Below are 18453 nucleotides of genomic sequence, written 5' to 3'. Positions count from 1 at the left end.
CAAAGATTTGAATCACTTAGAGTTAAAAACAACATTGCAAGGGGGGCACTTTTTATCAAAAGAACACCAAGTAGTGGGCATTCGTGATTGGGATTGAATTAAGGATAAAATTAGGTCAATGATTAGAAATCAATGGTGCTCTACACAAAAAGGCTTAAATTTTAATGGGGAAATATTTGGAGTACTGTGTTGGTCTACATAGGTCATGGGCCTAGTTTATTTGGTTTTGATTGTGGTTTGGGTTTATTTTGTTTATTGTTAAGGTGTTCCTCGTTATTCTCTTATCCCCTGCATTGCAAATGTCTTCTTGATGCAGATAGGTTAACAGGCTGGGACTTTAGTGAGGAGATAATTTGTCGATTGATGGGGGTTAGTAATTGTCCAAATTCTAGTCACATGTTTTGAGGGACCACAGCAACAACATTATATTTAATTTCCAGGCCATTATTTGGTATGATATGACAGTGTCTAGCTGTTCTATCAACAAAATGTGAGAGTGAAGGAGGAGGGTTGATTTGTAATCTGACATTTGGGTCCCATTTTGAAGAGTCTCGCGCAGGAGCATAGATTGTTTTTGTTTGTTTATTTTTAAAGATATATTTAACAGTTTATCTCGGTGCAGTAAGGATATAGCAATTTTGCAAGACTTAAAATTAAAAATTAAAAAGCAAAATTACATTCTCATTTTCCCAGATGAGAGGAAAATCGAAAGATAAGGAAGACGAAGAAAAGATAAAAAAGAACTTGCTGTTGCACAGACAGGAAGATGATGACAGTGTCAGCACGAGCTCGCTTAAAAACCGCAGCTGAGAATGTGATGAGTGAAGATGAGAAAAATGATCAAATTACAAAGACAGATGTTGTGGCACGGCAAAGCGAACCATCCTTTCCGTCTTTGTACCCCAAATTAAACAACTCATTGCTTCCTATAATTTGAGAGGTGATGAAGTACAACAGGTTTTCATGGCATCCTTAACCAAACATTGGGCAAGCGTTAAAGGCACCTGGAGTCCTTTCGATCTCCAGGGCCGTCCATTGGAATATAACGGGGTGCCATTACAAATACAAATTGACCAACTATTGCAGGATAGAAATAATATTTCAACGTAGAGCAAATTACACAGACATTGGCCGGACTAAACAAAAACAAGATAAGTTGTTTGAAGACTTTAGGCACAGACCAGAAAGAGTGTTCAACTGATGTCTATGATCAACAACTCAAAAATGCTCTACATGCAAATTTGCGACCAGTATTATGTCAACGAATAAATTCGACAAATTTTTTCCCTATAAAATGGTGCCGTTTGGGTTTGAAGTACATAGTCGCTTCAAAGGAGGAAAAGCATGATTTCAGATACGCGATTGATCTATGAGACGGCTATCCCTTGTGCCAGGGGTGTCAAACTCATTTGTTCGCGGGCCGCGGTTTAGTCATGGCTTCTTTTGGAGGGCCGGTATGACTGTCATGCCTGAATAGATGTGTGAGCGCCTCATATTGTGGGAGCTGCAGAACAAGCTGACGAGTACCTCGCTTTCAAATCAGACAAGTAAAAACTGGTCTAATATTTGAAATTTAACATATTACTAAAAGTGAAGATAATTTGCGATTCGAGTGATGGCACATGAATATGAAGCACAATTTGACACCTGTGCCTTATACAAAGGTAAAGTTGGATTGGGATGAAACGGATATGGACATCCGCATATTCCATTAGAGTTTAAATTGCTTGCGATGTAATTACAAATTAGTTAACACCTGTGTGATTGATTGATTGATTATTGATTGATTGATTGAGTGAGTGAGTGAGTGAGTGAGTGAGTGAGTGAGTGAGTGAGTGAGTGAGTGAGTGAGTGAGTGAGTGAGTGAGTGAGTGACTTTTCTGTCGCCTGCGCGTCATCTTTCTTGCATGGCTACGTTGCTGTCTCAGCCGCATCTGACCATTGAAAGATGCACGACACTCAATCCTGCCACTCTCATTCCCCTTCCTGACGACGGGGAATTCCATGATTGTGTCGATGCCGCCCAACAAATTCCAAAGGCTCGGCCTGATTTGGAAGATACGCCTCTGCCGGATGGTCATGTGGTTTTGTTGATGGGTCTTCTAAGAAAAATGAATCTGGTGTGACCCTTACTGGGTTTGCCATTGTTACTGCCGACGTGGTTTTGGAGGCTGCTAAACTGCCATCCAATATGTCTGCACAGGCCGCTGAGCTCATTGCTTTGACTGGGGCCTGCAAATTGTGTGCAAACAAATCCGTCACTATCTGGACTGATAGTCGGTTTGCTTTTGCTACAGTGCACGTTTTTGCTCAGCAGTGGAGCAACTTCTACGGGGAGGCCCGTCACCCATTCCACACTTCTAGCTCAGCTTTTGGATGCTGTCCAGCTACCTTTAAAGGTAGCGGTTTGCAAATGTGCTGCTCACACTGCGAGCTCTGATCCCGTTTCTCTCGGTAATGCTTTTGCTGACAAATCCGCTAAGGCCGCTGCAGAGGGCCTGCTCCATGTCCTCTCGTCTCTCACAGCTCATGATTCGATGTCACACATCTCCCCTGATGTGTTGCTTGACATGCAGTCTCAGAGCCCCTCCCAGGAACGGCTCTCTTGGGAAAAACGGGGTGCAACTAAAAACACTGTAGGTCTTTTTGTGTGACCTTTGGGCAAACCTGTCTTGCCTCGTAATTTGTTCAAATGGGCTGCTATTTCGAGTCATGGGGTCACCCATGTCTCGACGGGGGGTATGGTGAAACAAGTTGAAGCTATTTATACAACATACGGCTTTGCAGCTTTTTCACAACAATTTTGCAGAGCGTGTTTGATCTGTGCTAAACATAACCCACAAGGCAATTTAAGACCTCAGAGAGGGAAATTCCCGACTCCGTTGTATCCGTTTCAGACAATACATATGGATTATATCCAATTACATAAATGTGAAGGGAAAGAATATTGTTTGGTCATAATAGACGCATTTTCTAAATGGGTAGAAACATTTCCTACCAAACATGCTGATGCACTCACGGTGGCAAAGGCCTTATGCAAAGACATCATTCCACGATACGGTATTCCAGAAAAAATTGACAGCGACAATGGTCCATATTTTGTAAATCAGATAACATTGGGAGAATGTTCCACATAAATCTAAAGAACCATTGTTCCTATCGTTCACAATCAGTTGTTGAGAGATCTAACGCGACTATAAAAAACAGATTAAAGAAATGTATGGAAGAAACCAAATGACCATGGACTCAGTGCTTACACCTGGTCAAAATGTACATAAATATTACAAGTACAACAGGGCTAACTCCCTATGAAACTATGTTTGGAAGACCTTACAGGCTTCCTGAGTTCAAGAACACATGGGAGATCCCCGAGGAAGCCACGTTAGCTGATTACATGAGAAAAATGTTGGAACGTCAAAAGAATCTAACCAATAACACTGATGGTGAACCCATTTCTCGGCAGGAAGACCCCAAAGTGGTACCGGGAGACTGGGTTTTGATCAAGAGTATCAAGAGGAAGAATTGGCATTCACCTAAGTGGGAAGGTCCCTTTTTGGTACTACTCACGACACCTAATGCTTTGAAAATAGCCGAACGCAACACGTGGATTCATTTATCTCATTGTAAAAAGGTGATCTCTGCAGACCCAACCTAAGTACGGAAGGTGAGCAAAGTCTGGTAATAGTGCCTGATCCTGGTGCCAAGATCCAGGGTTGACACGAAAGCTAGCAGAAGCCAATTTCCAAGACACCAAAACATGAGCATTAGAGAGTCATTTGGTGAGTGCTTTAATCGGGCTGTAGCCTGCGCAAAGTCTACCATGTGCTTTTGGTTGCTTTTGCTGGTTTGTGTTACCATTATATTTTTTTCGGGGGTGATTTTATTTGTATGGATAGAGTACCATGAGCCTCGAACATTATTCTCTCAGGCAGCTACCAACGCTAATTCTAATCGATATGGCTCATGGGGAAAAAATTGCTAGACATAAACGCGACACTAAATCCCCTTTTGGTCAGGTTGTTTGTATTCCAGAAACCGTCCGCGTTCCAACTTGCGTACCATGGCTTTTGTCTTGGACTTACAATAACTCATTAATGTTTACTGTGGCTCCTAATACATCTTCTTCTATTATTTTACCTATGAAAAGTTTGAAAGGTTTTGAAATGGTCACCCCGCTCTCTGGTTCCAGTGAAGAGGCTGTGTTCTTTGCTAAACGAGTAACTTTGAAGAATCAGGGCGCAAGCCTCCTTTTGACTTTTACACTCCCTGATGGTCAAATTCGTCCTCCAAATGCCACCTTGTTTAACACTTCTTGTTGGAGTTTTCAACTGTGGGCTTGGTCCTCTGGAATTGATCCTCGCTTTCCTATTGCTATTTGCCTTAATAAAACAATGTCGGTCGCAGACCGTCCCGTTACAAATAATTACACCCTGTCAGCAGGAGCAAAAATCACAAGTATGCTCCTCACTGATGTAGACAGCTATTTTGTAGCCTCCACAGGAATAAGCGGTCAAACCAACAACTGGCTTCTTATGGCTGAGCAGGCCGCGAAGATGGCTAACACCAGTTGCATTGCATGCATGGGTCCAAGACCTCTTTTTGAAAATCATACCTGCAAATATAGTTCCTAAGTGTGCTGTTGTTTTAATGTTAAACTCATCCATTTCACCCACTCATGATTGTTTTAAATGGGATAAGGTTTACCCTGTTGCCTCTATGACAAAATCTAAACCCCTTTTTTCGTCCGATGTAGCTAAGGGTAATTTTACATGCATTAGATTACCTGGTACCGGTGAGAAGCTCGGCGCCCTACCTACTCCATGGTGTGGGTCCATGACCAAGGTCACTGCCCCTTTTTTGCCCATTGCTCGTAGTGATATTTAGTTTTGGTGTAATAGTAACAAACTTTATGATAGGTTGCCTTTAAACAGCTCTGGAATTTGCGCTTTGGTACCCTATTGCTACCTGTTCATTTGACACCAATGTCCTCTTATGATCTGACATCTTTTGCTAAATCCGTAGTGCCCGTATTCTGGCCGAGAACGAAACGAAACGCCGAATGGCGGGGCGCAGCTAATCCAATTTACATAGACGCCATTGGTGTTCCTAGAGGAGTACCGGATGAGTATAAGCTGGTGAATCAGATAGCAGCTGGTTTTGAATCCGCCCTGTGTTGGTGGTGTACTACTAACAAAAATGTTGACGGGATTAACTACGTCCATTACAACGTGCAGAGGCTTGGAAACTGGTCCGAGGCGGGTTTCAAGGCGGTCCACTCCCAACTGGCCGCTACTTCCCTCATGGCTTTCCAGAATCGAATGGTCCTTGACATGCTACTCTCAAAGGAGGGCGGTGTCTGCGCCATGTTCGGTGAGCAATGTTGCACGTTTATTCCGAATAATACTGCAGCCGGCGGAAGCCTGTCCCAGGCCCTTGAGGGCCTGCGGACCTTGAACGGGAGGATGAAGGAACACAGTGGGGTGAACACAGAGGTTTGGACCGACTGGTTGAACGTGTTCGGAAAGTACCGCACCCTGGTTTCCTCTGCCCTGGTCTCCATTGCCGTTTTCTCTGCCATTTTGACCTTGTGTGGATGTTGTTGCATCCCTTGTCTCCGATCCCTAATTAACAGGCTAATTACGACTGCTATCTCTCCACCAGCTGAGACTTTCCTGTTGCTTCAAAGGGATGACCTTTCGATCGACGCGGGTTCCTTCTCTAGTGACGACCCGGTCGGCGACTCTATTGTGGTAAACCTGTCCGGTTTGTTTCCTGAACCTAGCTTTGCCGATTATGACTCGGTTTCCTCCTGAGTGTAAGTTAGTTCTTGCGAAATGTGATCCCTTGGCTGAAAATCTTTTTGAAGTGGCCATATGGGTGATGAGTTGTTCTCCGGGAACTTATGATAAAACAGGGGGGAATTGTTAGATAAATTGTATATATATGTTATCATGCGTACCCTAATGAGTACTTATTAATAAAGTTATTGCACAGAATGCTTGCTGTTTCGCCTTGCAGACATCACCCAGTCCACAACAAGTCAAACGATGCTGTCTGGAGCTTCCTGACCTTCTACACCTCTGGGAATCCAAGAAAGTTGTTGACGTCTGCACATGTCATTTTGTCTTTGCACTCTTTTGTTTCACATAGCATTTTGTCCTTGCACACTTTTCGTTTCTCATGGGATCCTGTCTGCGACTTCTAGTTTCACATAGAATCTCGTTTCTTCTCTCATGAGACAAAGCCCACGCTTCCCCCCCGCCCCCCCCCCACCTATCAGGGGCTAGTCTCACATTGTAGGTAGGGCATTCCTGAATAAAAAGAGAGGGGTGTAAACAGACCTTTAGTGTAGTCGGATTGATGTAAGTCTGGATACACTCCTCGCGAGAAAAGACTCAACATTCTGCCTCACTGGTTTTGTCTGCTGATCCTTTTGCTGATTCTGAACCTAACACACATACTTTTCTGCAAAAGTCTGGAGGAGAGAACAACCGGAGAGGACATTTTTAATGTTGTTAACATTTTTCTCTGAAAATGGTATCAGCTGGAAATCCTGCAGCAGCGTCTGTACAGATGCGGCTGCATCAAAGACGTGCAATGCGAAAGGGCTCATTGAGCGGATTAAAAAGGAAAGTCCCGACATTAAGTGGACTGACTGTGTGATTCACAGGGAAGCGTTAGCGTCCAAGAAAATGAGCCCCATGTTGCATGATGTTTTGAACGACAGCATCAAAGTGATCAACTTCATCAAGTCAAGGCCACTTAATGCACGTTTGTTCCGCCGCCTCTGTGAAAACATGGGAGCTGAACACACGCAACTCATCCTGCATACAAAAGTGCGCAGGCTCTCTCGAGGGAAGATACTCAACAGGCATTTGGAGTTACGAGCTGAAGTGCACACCTTTCTGACAGAGCATGGATCTCCCCATGGCACCTTGTTCGAGAACACGGACTGGCTTGCAAAGCTTTGCTGTCTGGCAGATATATTCAGCAAACTGAACGAACTGAATGTGTCTCTGCAGGGCAAAGACACCAGCATCCTGAATCTGTATGACAAGGTGGGTGGTTTCCTGAAGAAAACAGAGCTGTGGAAAAAGGCATGTGGTCAGGAGGATTTTACCTGCTTTCCTCAGGTGGACTCTTTTCTCTCCAATGAAGATGTGGAGACAGCTCCAGTGAAGTTAGTCATAGTGGGGCATTTGGCTAACTTGATAAAGGGCTTTCATTGCGACTTTGCTTACATGGAGGAGAAATCTGCACAGCTGGATTGGGTGAGAAACCCATTTTTCTTATCTGAAGCAAAGAGTCACTCACCAGGAAAAACTGATGGAAGTGGCATCTGACCGTGGCCTGCAGATGACGTTTGGTGCATCCACTCTCACACAGTTTTGGGTGTGTGTGAGGCAGGAGCACCCTGAGCTGGGACAGAAAGCTTTGGAGCAGCTGCTGCCCTTTGCCTCCACATATTTATGTGAGACCTCCTTCTCTGCAATGACTGTGATCAAAACAAAGCAAAGAAACAGACTGAGCCTGGAGAAGAACTTGATCACAGCAGTTGCCTCCCTGCCACCAAGGATGACAAAGTGAGGTACAAGCCCATGTTTCTCACTAAAATGTAGTATGAGTGCAAAAGACTCATTCAAGCTTCAAGACTGTTCAATGCTTGTTCAATGCTTGTCAAATCAAAATCAAATGTTAAATGCAACAATTCAATTTTAAGAGAAAAAAAGTTTCTTTTTTTATCCCAAAAGAGGTAGTTGATTATTTTTTATGAGCAAATCATTATTTATTACTAAGTTATCAATTTATTTTGTAAACAAGATATTATTTATTTATAATTAAGTTAATTTATTTTTGTAAACACATTTTTAGTTATGTATATTTGTATTTCCTTGCAAGAGATTATTACAAGAAAGATTCATATAAATTAGCAGTGTTCTGCATACAGTATTTGAGTTTTGAAAGGGTTTATGCATTCTTGGTGGTCACTGTTTACTGTTTATCGTTTTTGTTTCTATATGCAATGTTTGAAACATAAATGTGTCTGTCAGGTACATTGCTACAAGTTGTTTAACTTTAATAAATCAAACACTGATGGGACAATCCTGTACCTCTTTTTTTTCGACCAGAAATGTGTTGCGCTGGTCAGGGGGTACTTGGCTGAAAAAATATTTCAAAGGGGGAACATCACTGAAAAAAGTTTGAGAACCACTGGTTTAGCCTGTTGTTGCTGATTCATATCTGTTCTTGGTGTTGGATTTTGTCAAATATATATATACAGTGCCGTGAAAAAGTTTGTGAACCCTTAGGATTTTACAATATATTTGCATTTTTTTAAAGAAATAACGGAGACAAGTTCACAATAGTGTTACAGAATGGTGACACATTGCCATTATGGCTGAATACAAATTAATAGGACTATATTTTAACTATAAACACACAAGAATAACAAAATAATGAAAACGCAGTTGTGAATAAGTTTGTGAACCCTTGCCAACAGTCAGAGTTAATAGCTTGTTGCACCTCCTTTAGCAGCAATGACTTCTTGCAATCTTTTCTTGTAAGTACTGACGAGTCTCTCACATCGAGCTGGGGAGATTTTGGGCCACTCCTCCCTGCAGAACTGCTTCAGTTGTCCAAGGTTTGATGGTTTTCTTTGGTGCACTGCTTTTTTCAGGTCCGACCACAACATTTCTATCGGATTTAAGTCTGGACTTTGACTGGGCCACTCCAGAACATTGAATTTTTTCTTTTTGAGCCATTCCGATGTTGATTTACTTGCATGCTTTGGATCATTGTCCTGTTGCAGCATCCAGTTTCTTCCTAACTTGAGCTTCTTTACAGACGGTTTAACGTTTTCTTCCAGAATATTTTGGTAAACCTCGGAATTCATGATTCCTTCTATGATGGTAAGTTGCCCTGGTCCTGCTGCTGCAAAGCAGCCCCATACGAGTACTCGTCCTCCTCCATGTTTTACAGTAGGGATGAGGTGCTTTTGTTGATAAGCTGTGTTTGGTCGTCTCCAAACAAATCTGTTTTGATTTTGGCCAAAAAGTTCTATTTTAGATTCATCAGTCCATAAAATGTTGTTCCAAAATTCTTGAGGCTTTCCTATGTGCTCTTGAGCAAATTTTAACCGAGCTGCAATATTCTTTTTTGATAGTAATGGCTTCTTCCTTGCTACCCTTCCATGAAGGTTATTCTGAGCCAGTCTTTTTCTGATGGTGCTGTCATGAACTTCAATTCCTTTGCTTGAGAGAGATTTCTGAAGGTCTCTAGAGGTAAGTCTGGGGTTATCAGTGACTTCTCTCACCATCTCTCTTTCTGCTCTGCCTGTTATCTTCCTTGGACGACCAGATCTTCGAAGTGAAGTAGTTACTCCATGTTCTTGGTACTTGTAAATCACTTGTCTTACAGTTGAAACATGTAGCTGCAGATCTTTGGCTATGGTTTTGTAACCTTTTCCAGATTTGTGAGCTGCAATTATTGCTCCTCTGTGGTCTGGAGACAGCTCTTTAGATCTTCCCATTGCTAGATTTGTAATGTTTGTGTCCACGCAGGTATAGCTCTACTAAATGACAAGTACATTCAGGTGAGTATACAACAAGTGTGGCTTTAAGGTCTGTCAAGTCACATGAAATTACCCGAAGTCATCTAGTATTGAAAGACATGTCACACAGTCAGTTTTAACTTCTATAGGTGGAAAGGTTCACAAACTTATTCACACCTGTGTTTTGATTTTTTTGCTATTTTCTTATGCTTCCTGTTAAAACAGGGTTTTGCAGATTTGTGTCAATGCTAACTAGCCTTGTGTCAATATCCTGTAACACTTTTGTAAACTTGTCACCGTCATTTCTTTAAAAAAAGTGCAAATATATTGTAAAATCCTAAGGGTTCACAAACTTTTTCACGGCACTGTATATAGGCGGCTCGGTGGCGCACTGGGTAGCACGTCCGCCTCACAGTTAGGAGGGTGCGGGTTCGATTCCACCTCCGGCCCTCCCTGTGCGGAGTTTGCATGTTCTCCCCGAGCCCGCGTGGGTTTTCTCCGGGCACTCCGGTTTCCTCCCACATCCCAAAAATATGCTTGATTGATCACTCCAAATTGTCCCTAGGTGTGAGTGCGAGTGCGAATGGTTGTTTGTCTCTGTGTGCCCTGCGATTGGCTGGCAACCGGTTCAGGGTGTCCCCCCGCCTACTGCCCGATGATGGCTGGGATAGGCTCCAGCACGCCCGCGACCCCCGTGGGGACTAAGCGGTTCAGAAAATGGATGGATATGTCAGGCAGGGGACAAGGCGAAGGACTCGGATGCAGAGTCGTATCTATCTGGGATTTATTCCAGCAAGCACTCAGAGCAAAAGTACAAAACAAAGCGCCTCTTGCGAGGGAAAACACGGGGCAAAAAGTACAAACAAAAGGCGTCGCACTGTGGCGCGTCAAAAGGCTAAAAGTACAAATCAAAACGCCTCTTTCGAGGGAAAACGTGTAGCAAAAAGTACCAACAAAAGGAGTCGCACTGGAACGAGACAAAAAGGCGCTGGAGACCCAGGCACAACCAAAAGCGTCGCTCGGCGGCGAGACAAAAAGGAGAGTTCTTTCAGAGAGTTCGGACATCAAGGAATCGCTGGTGGTCGGGACGAGGCTAGACACACTGGCACAAGACAAGGGGAAGACACGGACTAAATACACACAAACGGGCGGGGACCCAGGTGATGACAATTAGTATCGATTACGCGGGTGCACACAATCGGGATCAGGGAAGACAAGACAACCAACACCGAGGAAGGAAACACGAACTGAAACGGAAGGAATGACAAAATAAAACCGGAAGTAAAGTTACGACAATTGACGAGACAAAAAACTGAAGAAATAAACGCGACCGCATGACAGAACCCCCCCCCTAGGGCCGGATCCCAGACGGCCCAGGAGCCCCAGGGTGAGCCGCATAGAAGTCCTCAAAAAGTCCCGGGTCCAAAATATAACTAGGCGGCACCCATTGCCGCTCCTCCGGTCCATAACCCTCCCAGTCCACCAGGTACTGCCAGCCCCGGCCTCTTCTGCGCACATCCAATAGTTCTTTGACGGTGTAGGCCGTCCCACCGTCCACAGTCCGCGGAGGCGGAGGGGGCGCCGGATCTGGCACCAACGGGCTGTCCACCACCGGCTTGACCTTCCCAACGTGAAAGGTGGGGTGGACTGCAAGGGACCTGGGCAAGCGTAGACGCACCGCGGCCGGGTGCACGACCTTGGCGATGGGGAACGGACCCACGAAGCGAGGCGCCAGTTTCCGGGAGTCCCCCCGGTGGGGAAGATCCTTGGTGGATAGCCAGACACGTTGACCTCTCTGGTACACGGGCGCCGGACGTCTCCTCCGGTCAGCCATCCGCTTTACCCGGTCCCCCTGTCGGACCAGCGTGGCCCGAGCCGCCGACCAGACGCGATGACAGCGGCGCACCAAGGCGTGGGCCGAAGACACCGTCACCTCCGGCTCACTGTCAGGGAAGACAGGGGGCTGATAGCCAAACACACACTTGAAGGGGGACATACCTGTAGCCGTGGTGGGCAGGGAGTTGTGGGCATACTCCACCCAGGAGAGGTTCTTGCTCCACGAGGAGGGGTTCTGGGAGACCAGGCAGCGGAGACTTGTCTCCAACTGTTGATTAATACGTTCAGTCTGTCCGTTTGCCTCCGGGTGATAGCCTGACGTGAGACTCACGGTTGCCCCTATGAGCTTGCAAAACTCCCGCCAAAACCTGGATACGAATTGGGACCCTCTATCGGAAACTATGTCTTTCGGGAACCCATGAACCCGGAATATGTGGTCCATCATCACGGTGGCCGTTCGTTTAGCGGACGGGAGCTTGGGCAAGGCGATAAAATGAGCCATCTTTGAAAATCTATCCACCACTGTGAGTATGGTGGTTCGCCCATGCGAGGTCGGAAGCCCGGTGACGAAGTCCATAGATATCTCCGCCCACGGGCGCGAAGGAATGGGTAGGGGATGCAGCAACCCCATGCGGGCGCCGTGGGCGTTCTTATTCCGGGCGCAGACGGGACAGGCGGCCACGTATTCCTTGACGTCTGCCCTCATGGAGGGCCACCAGAATCGCTGCTGGATTACGAACAGCGTTCGGCGCATGCCCGGATGGCAGGAGAGTCTGGAGGTGTGAGCCCAATGGATGACCTGGGATCGTAATTGAGCAGGGACAAATAGTCGGTTCTCAGGGCAACCACTAGGGGGTGGTTCGTTACCATTGGCCTGCTGTACCCGGCCTTCGATAGGCCAGGTCACGGCTCTAACCAGGCAATGAGAAGGCAGGATAGTCTCAGGCTTCTTAATTTCTGGGTCCGAGTTGAAAACACGGGAGAGGGCGTCAGGCTTGGTGTTCTTGGTTCCCGGTCTGTAGGACAAAGTGAAGTTAAAACGATTGAAAAAAAGTGACCAGCGGGCTTGGCGTGAATTCAGTCTCTTAGCTGACTTAATGTATTCTAAATTTTTATGGTCTGTCCAGACCAAAAAAGGCTGCTGTGCTCCCTCTAACCAATGTCTCCATTCTTCTAATGCCAGCTTGACTGCCAACAGTTCGCGATCCCCCACGTCATAATTCTGTTCGGCGGGCGTCAGCCGTCGAGACAGGAACGCGCACGGATGGAGCTTGTTGTCGCTCTTGGCCCTCTGCGAAAGGATGGCACCTACTCCTTGATTGGAGGCGTCCACCTCCACCACAAACTGCCGCGACGGATCAGGGAGCGTGAGGATGGGAGCGGTGCTGAAACGGTTCTTTAGCTCCTGGAAGGCCGCCTCCGCCTCTGCTGACCAGCGGAAGGGGACTTTAGGCGACGTGAGCGCGTGCAAGGGAGCCGCTGTGGCACTGAAGCCCTTAATGAATCGCCGATAAAAATTGGCAAAGCCCAGGAATTGTTGCACCTTCTTACGTGAGTCAGGGGTAGGCCATTCCGTTACCGCGCTTACTTTCGCCGGGTCCATCTCTACTTTGCCCGGGGCTACGATGAAGCCGAGAAAAGAAACGGTGCTCTTGTGAAATTCACTTTTCTCGGCCTTTACGTATAGTTGGTGTTCCAGGAGTCGTTGCAACACCGTCTCGACGTGAACCCTATGGGTCTTCAGATCTGGGGAGTAAATCAAAATATCGTCCAAATATACGTACACAAACCGGTCCAAACAGTCTCTCAAAACATCGTTTATCATGGCCTGAAACACAGCGGGAGCATTGGTGAGGCCAAATGGCATGACGCGGTATTCAAAATGTCCTCGATGCGTGTTGAACCCTGTCTTCCATTCGTCCCCTTCCCGGATGCGCACCAGATGGTAGGCGTTGCGCAGATCTAACTTGGTGAACACCCGGGCTTGCTGTAATTGGTCGAACACGGTCGACATCAGTGGGAGCGGATACCGATTCTTGATGGTGATCTGATTGAGGGGACTATAATCAATGCAGGGACGTAGGGTGCCGTCCTTCTTGCCCACGAAAAAGAACCCCGCCCCCGCAGGCGACGACGACGGTCGAATCAGCCCTGCTTGCAAGGAGGAGTCTATATATTCATTCAAGGCTTGCTTCTCAGGTCCCGAGAGAGAATACAGCCTCCCCTTGGGTATCGTTGATCCCGGCAGCAGGTCAATGGCGCAATCATACGGACGGTGGGGAGGCAGAGAGGTAGCCTTGGCCTTGCTGAATACCTCGGCCCATTGGTGGTAACACGCAGGGACCCCGGTTAAGTCTGGGGTTGGCGCGTCTGGAGCGGAAGGCACAGGGCGCGGGTTAGACTTGATACAGGAATCATGACAGTCGGACCCCCATCCCGTTATTTCCCCTGATTCCCAGTCTATAGCGGGGTTGTGGCGTTGAAGCCATGGATACCCGAGAACGAGAGGGTTCATTGGTGAGGTCACGACATGTAGACGTATGTTCTCCTGGTGGAGGCCAATTGACAACGAGACTGGTTCGGTTATGTGAGTTATCTCAAAGAGTGCCTGTCCATTGAGTGCCTTAGCTTTCACGGGAGTGTTCAGTAGCTCAGTCTTTACCCCGCACCGGCGAGCAAATGCCCAGTCTATCAAGCTTTCGTCTGCTCCTGAGTCTATTAATACTTCGAGTTCTATCTCTCTTCCCGACTGGGTGATCCTGCCCTTGGGAAGCACTCGCCCCGGGGACAGAGCCGCCGAGAAGGCGCTTACCTTCAGGGTCCTCCTCACTGGACAGGAGAGAAGGAGGTGTCCGAGCTCGCCGCAGTAGTAGCATCTTCCCTCTCGGCGCCGCCGTAACTTCTCCTCCTCTGTTAACTTGGCTCTGCCCAACTGCATCGGTTCTGGCTCCTGGCGCTGCCGATCCCCGTACGGCCTGGAGTGGTGAGCGTCAGGGCCGGCTACTGGAACGAAGGCGGGAGCGTTGCTGCGTCGGTGCTTTCTCCACTCTTGCAGCCGGTTGTCAGTGCGGATAGCCAGAGCGATGAGGGCGTCGAGGTCGGTGGGAAGATCTAAGGGGATTAGCTGATCTTGGATGGGTCCTGACAGGCCCCGGAGGAAGATGTCATATAGTGCCGCCGCATTCCACCCGCTCGCCGCGGCCAGCGTGCGGAACCGGATGGCGTAGTCTCCGACGGTGTCTTGTCCCTGGTCTATCTGACAGAGTTGGCGAGCCTTGTCTCGGTCAGCGGAAATGGGATCGAACACCGTTCGCAGGGCCTGGATGAAAGCGGGAAGAGAGTGACAGGAGATGGAATCCCTGGCCCATTCCGCGGTGGCCCATGCGCGGGCCCTTCCCGTCAGGTAGGATACCATGTAGGCCACCTTGGAGCGCTCGGTGGGGAATTCTGCTGGGGAACTCTCAAAGTTCATCTCGCATTCTGTAATAAAAGCCCGGCTAAGGCCGGGTTCTCCGGAGTAGCGCTCTGGAGGAGCCAGTCTGGCACTGCCAGTCATGGGACCTCTTGCAAGGGAAGGAACGGGGGAAGCGACGGGTGTACTGGAGGTCGCTGCTGGTCCCGCGTTCAAGAGCGAGAGCACTTCCTGCATTTGCTGACCCAGCTTTGCTACTTGGGTGGCGACCGCTCCTCTGAAATTTTCTTGATTCCTAGCGAGTCCTCGGATCTCTTCTCCCAAGTCGCCCACCTCCCTCTGGTGCTGGGCGAGCAGTGAGGCATGGGAGCGCACTGTGGCGCACAGGTGCTCCGACTCTGCCGAGTCCATGTCTGGCCAGTGTGTACTGTCAGGCAGGGGACAAGGCGAAGGACTCGGATGCAGAGTCGTATCTATCTGGGATTTATTCCAGCAAGCACTCAGAGCAAAAGTACAAAACAAAGCGCCTCTTGCGAGGGAAAACACGGGGCAAAAAGTACAAACAAAAGGCGTCGCACTGTGGCGCGTCAAAAGGCTAAAAGTACAAATCAAAACGCCTCTTTCGAGGGAAAACGTGTAGCAAAAAGTACCAACAAAAGGAGTCGCACTGGAACGAGACAAAAAGGCGCTGGAGACCCAGGCACAACCAAAAGCGTCGCTCGGCGGCGAGACAAAAAGGAGAGTTCTTTCAGAGAGTTCGGACATCAAGGAATCGCTGGTGGTCGGGACGAGGCTAGACACACTGGCACAAGACAAGGGGAAGACACGGACTAAATACACACAAACGGGCGGGGACCCAGGTGATGACAATTAGTATCGATTACGCGGGTGCACACAATCGGGATCAGGGAAGACAAGACAACCAACACCGAGGAAGGAAACACGAACTGAAACGGAAGGAATGACAAAATAAAACCGGAAGTAAAGTTACGACAATTGACGAGACAAAAAACTGAAGAAATAAACGCGACCGCATGACAGGATATATATATATATATATATATATATATATATATATATATATATATATATATATATATATATATATATATATATATATTGTTGGATTCTGTCCACAATTTAGGGAGCGCGTTATCTGCGCCTCACGGCAAAAGCCTTTGCCAATCACCTGTTATCCAATTTACTCACTGCGTGCTCGTTTGATTTCTTCAGATTTAGGAAAATGCAAAGACACTGAAGCAGAAATTAGACTTAGACAGATTGGTTGAGTTCAATCACAATTCTTGTTCAAAAAGCTCTGTTTTCAGGAAAGTACAATACAGCGCTGGGCCCTTCAAGAGCGGAAAGTCTCCATTCAGAAAAGGCAAAGTCCAAGGTTGTTAGATCAGTTTTATATTCAGTAGCACATTGTGGGCCGGGATTGATGGGCGATGAGTCTTCGGGGTGGGGCAAGTTCGAAGGAGAGTCTGCTTCCATGGGAGTGGTGCTGGTTATGGGCGATTCGGTGTGTAGGTGGGGGGCTGTTGGTGTGTGTGTGTGTGGAGGGGGCTGTTGTCTTCCATCCCGTCTCTCGGCCTTGGCGATCATCTTTGGCCGAGTTCTCGGGTGGCTCCTTCTGGCACCTGCTGGTTTTATCTCCACGTGACCTTCCTGTCAACATTCTCCTCCAATCTTGGACATAGACTATCGTACCTCATTCTTCCAATTGTGTCATCTTGTGCGAATTTATGTTAGCTTTTGGCTGTGACATCATTAATCTATTGCTCTTACCTGACTATGTAAAGTTTGTGCTTTTGATACTTCATGTCTTTGCTTACGTCATTATATTCATAGTTTAATCATGTTTCCAACCGTATCTTTTCTTTGTTAGGCCAAAATATTTCCCTCTGTTCAGTAGTAATCAAAAACTGGCGTCTAGCATTAGTCAAAACATAAGATACAATCAAGTACGGAACGGTCAAGATGACTTTGGCTGTGTCCATGATTCACAGAAAAAACATCAGGCATGCATTCCACAGTTTCTTAAGGGTCATTAAGGCAATATATATTTAGGCAATATATCAAAAGTAATTTGTTATTTCAAAGTCCTCAGAAATATATCAGATCATAAAGTTATAAAAACCTTTCTCATCACCACTTATCAAAAATGTCTAGTTATGTCTTCTTTATTGATTTGGTGTGTAGGTATAATTATATGCTTAAAATGTTTCTTTTATTTATTTATTTAATATGTGAATATACTTGTCTGCTTATGTACTTTATTCAATGAGGTTTGAGCATATCTGTTTTTGTAGCGAGGCAGGACTTTTTGTATTTCGACCTCATTCCTTCACTCCCTCTGTTGACCTCAGTTTAACTGAGGTCACCAAAATCGTTGATGCCACGAGGGTCCCTCTGTTGGCACACCACGTCCCTCTGTGGAGCCGCCAACGAGTGAGAAAAATAAATATAGATAAAATTCATACCCAGACATTTGTAAAAGATGGAGAGTGGAAAGGCAATTGGCCTAGACGACATTCCAGTGACAGCATGGAACTATCAAGGAGAGATGGCAGGGGAGATTTTTTAAAAAGCGTGAAGTTCCCCGGAAAGGTGTTGACTTCTATTCCTTATTTCAGACCACGGCGATGTGCAGAACTATAGTAGCTACAGAGGCGTTGTTATGTTGATTAAGCAAAGCATGAAGTTATCGGAAAGAATGTTAGAAGCGAGGCTTGGAAATCTAGTGGCCAAAATTATGGAGAGTGTGGCAGAGACAAAGATAGGACATGCAGATGGTTGGTGGTACAGAAAGATATGGAAACGATCGCTCTGCAGTCGCGGCCCCTAACAGGAGCAGCCGAAAGAAGTGGAAGATGAGAAAGAAAATGTGAAAGAGAAATACATAAACAAACAACGAAATACATACATACATATATAGTACATACATGTAGACAGACAGACATCGAACGATTGCCCATTCGGTCACTCAGCCCTTCAGTCAGTCACTCAATGAATCACTCAATCAATCAATAAACCAACCAATCAATCAATCAACCAATCAATAAACCAACCAATCAATCAATCAACCAATCAATCAATCAACCACTCAATCAATCAATCAATCACACAGGTGTTAACTAATTTGTAATTGTATTGCAAGCAATTTGAACTCTAATGGAATATGATGATGTCCATATCTGTTTTATCAAATTCTAATCCTACTTTACCTTTGTATAAGGCACAGGTGTCAAACTCAAGGCCTGGGGGCCAGATGCAGCCCGCCACATGATTTTATGCGGCCCGCGAAGACAAATTGTGCTTTTTATTCACGTGTCATTACTCGAATTGCAAATTGTCTTCACTTTTAATAATATTTGATTTTTAAATATTAGACCAGTTTTTGTCTGATTTGAAAGCGAGTTACTTGTCAGTTTGTTTTGTAGCTTTTACTCTATATAATATGAGGTGCTCACACATTTATTTGGGTATGACAGTCATACCGGTCCTCTGAAAGAAGCTATGACTACACTGCGGCCCGTGAACAAATGAGTTTGACCCCCCTGGTACAAGGGATAGCCTTCTCATTGATCAATCACGTATCTTAAATCATGCTTTTCCTCCTTTGAAGCGACTATGTACTTCAAACCCAAAC

This window comes from Syngnathus scovelli, chromosome 10 (assembly GCF_024217435.2).
Source record: "Syngnathus scovelli strain Florida chromosome 10, RoL_Ssco_1.2, whole genome shotgun sequence".
Taxonomy (NCBI): Eukaryota; Metazoa; Chordata; class Actinopteri; order Syngnathiformes; family Syngnathidae; genus Syngnathus; species Syngnathus scovelli.
This window is presented reverse-complemented; position numbering follows the sequence as displayed.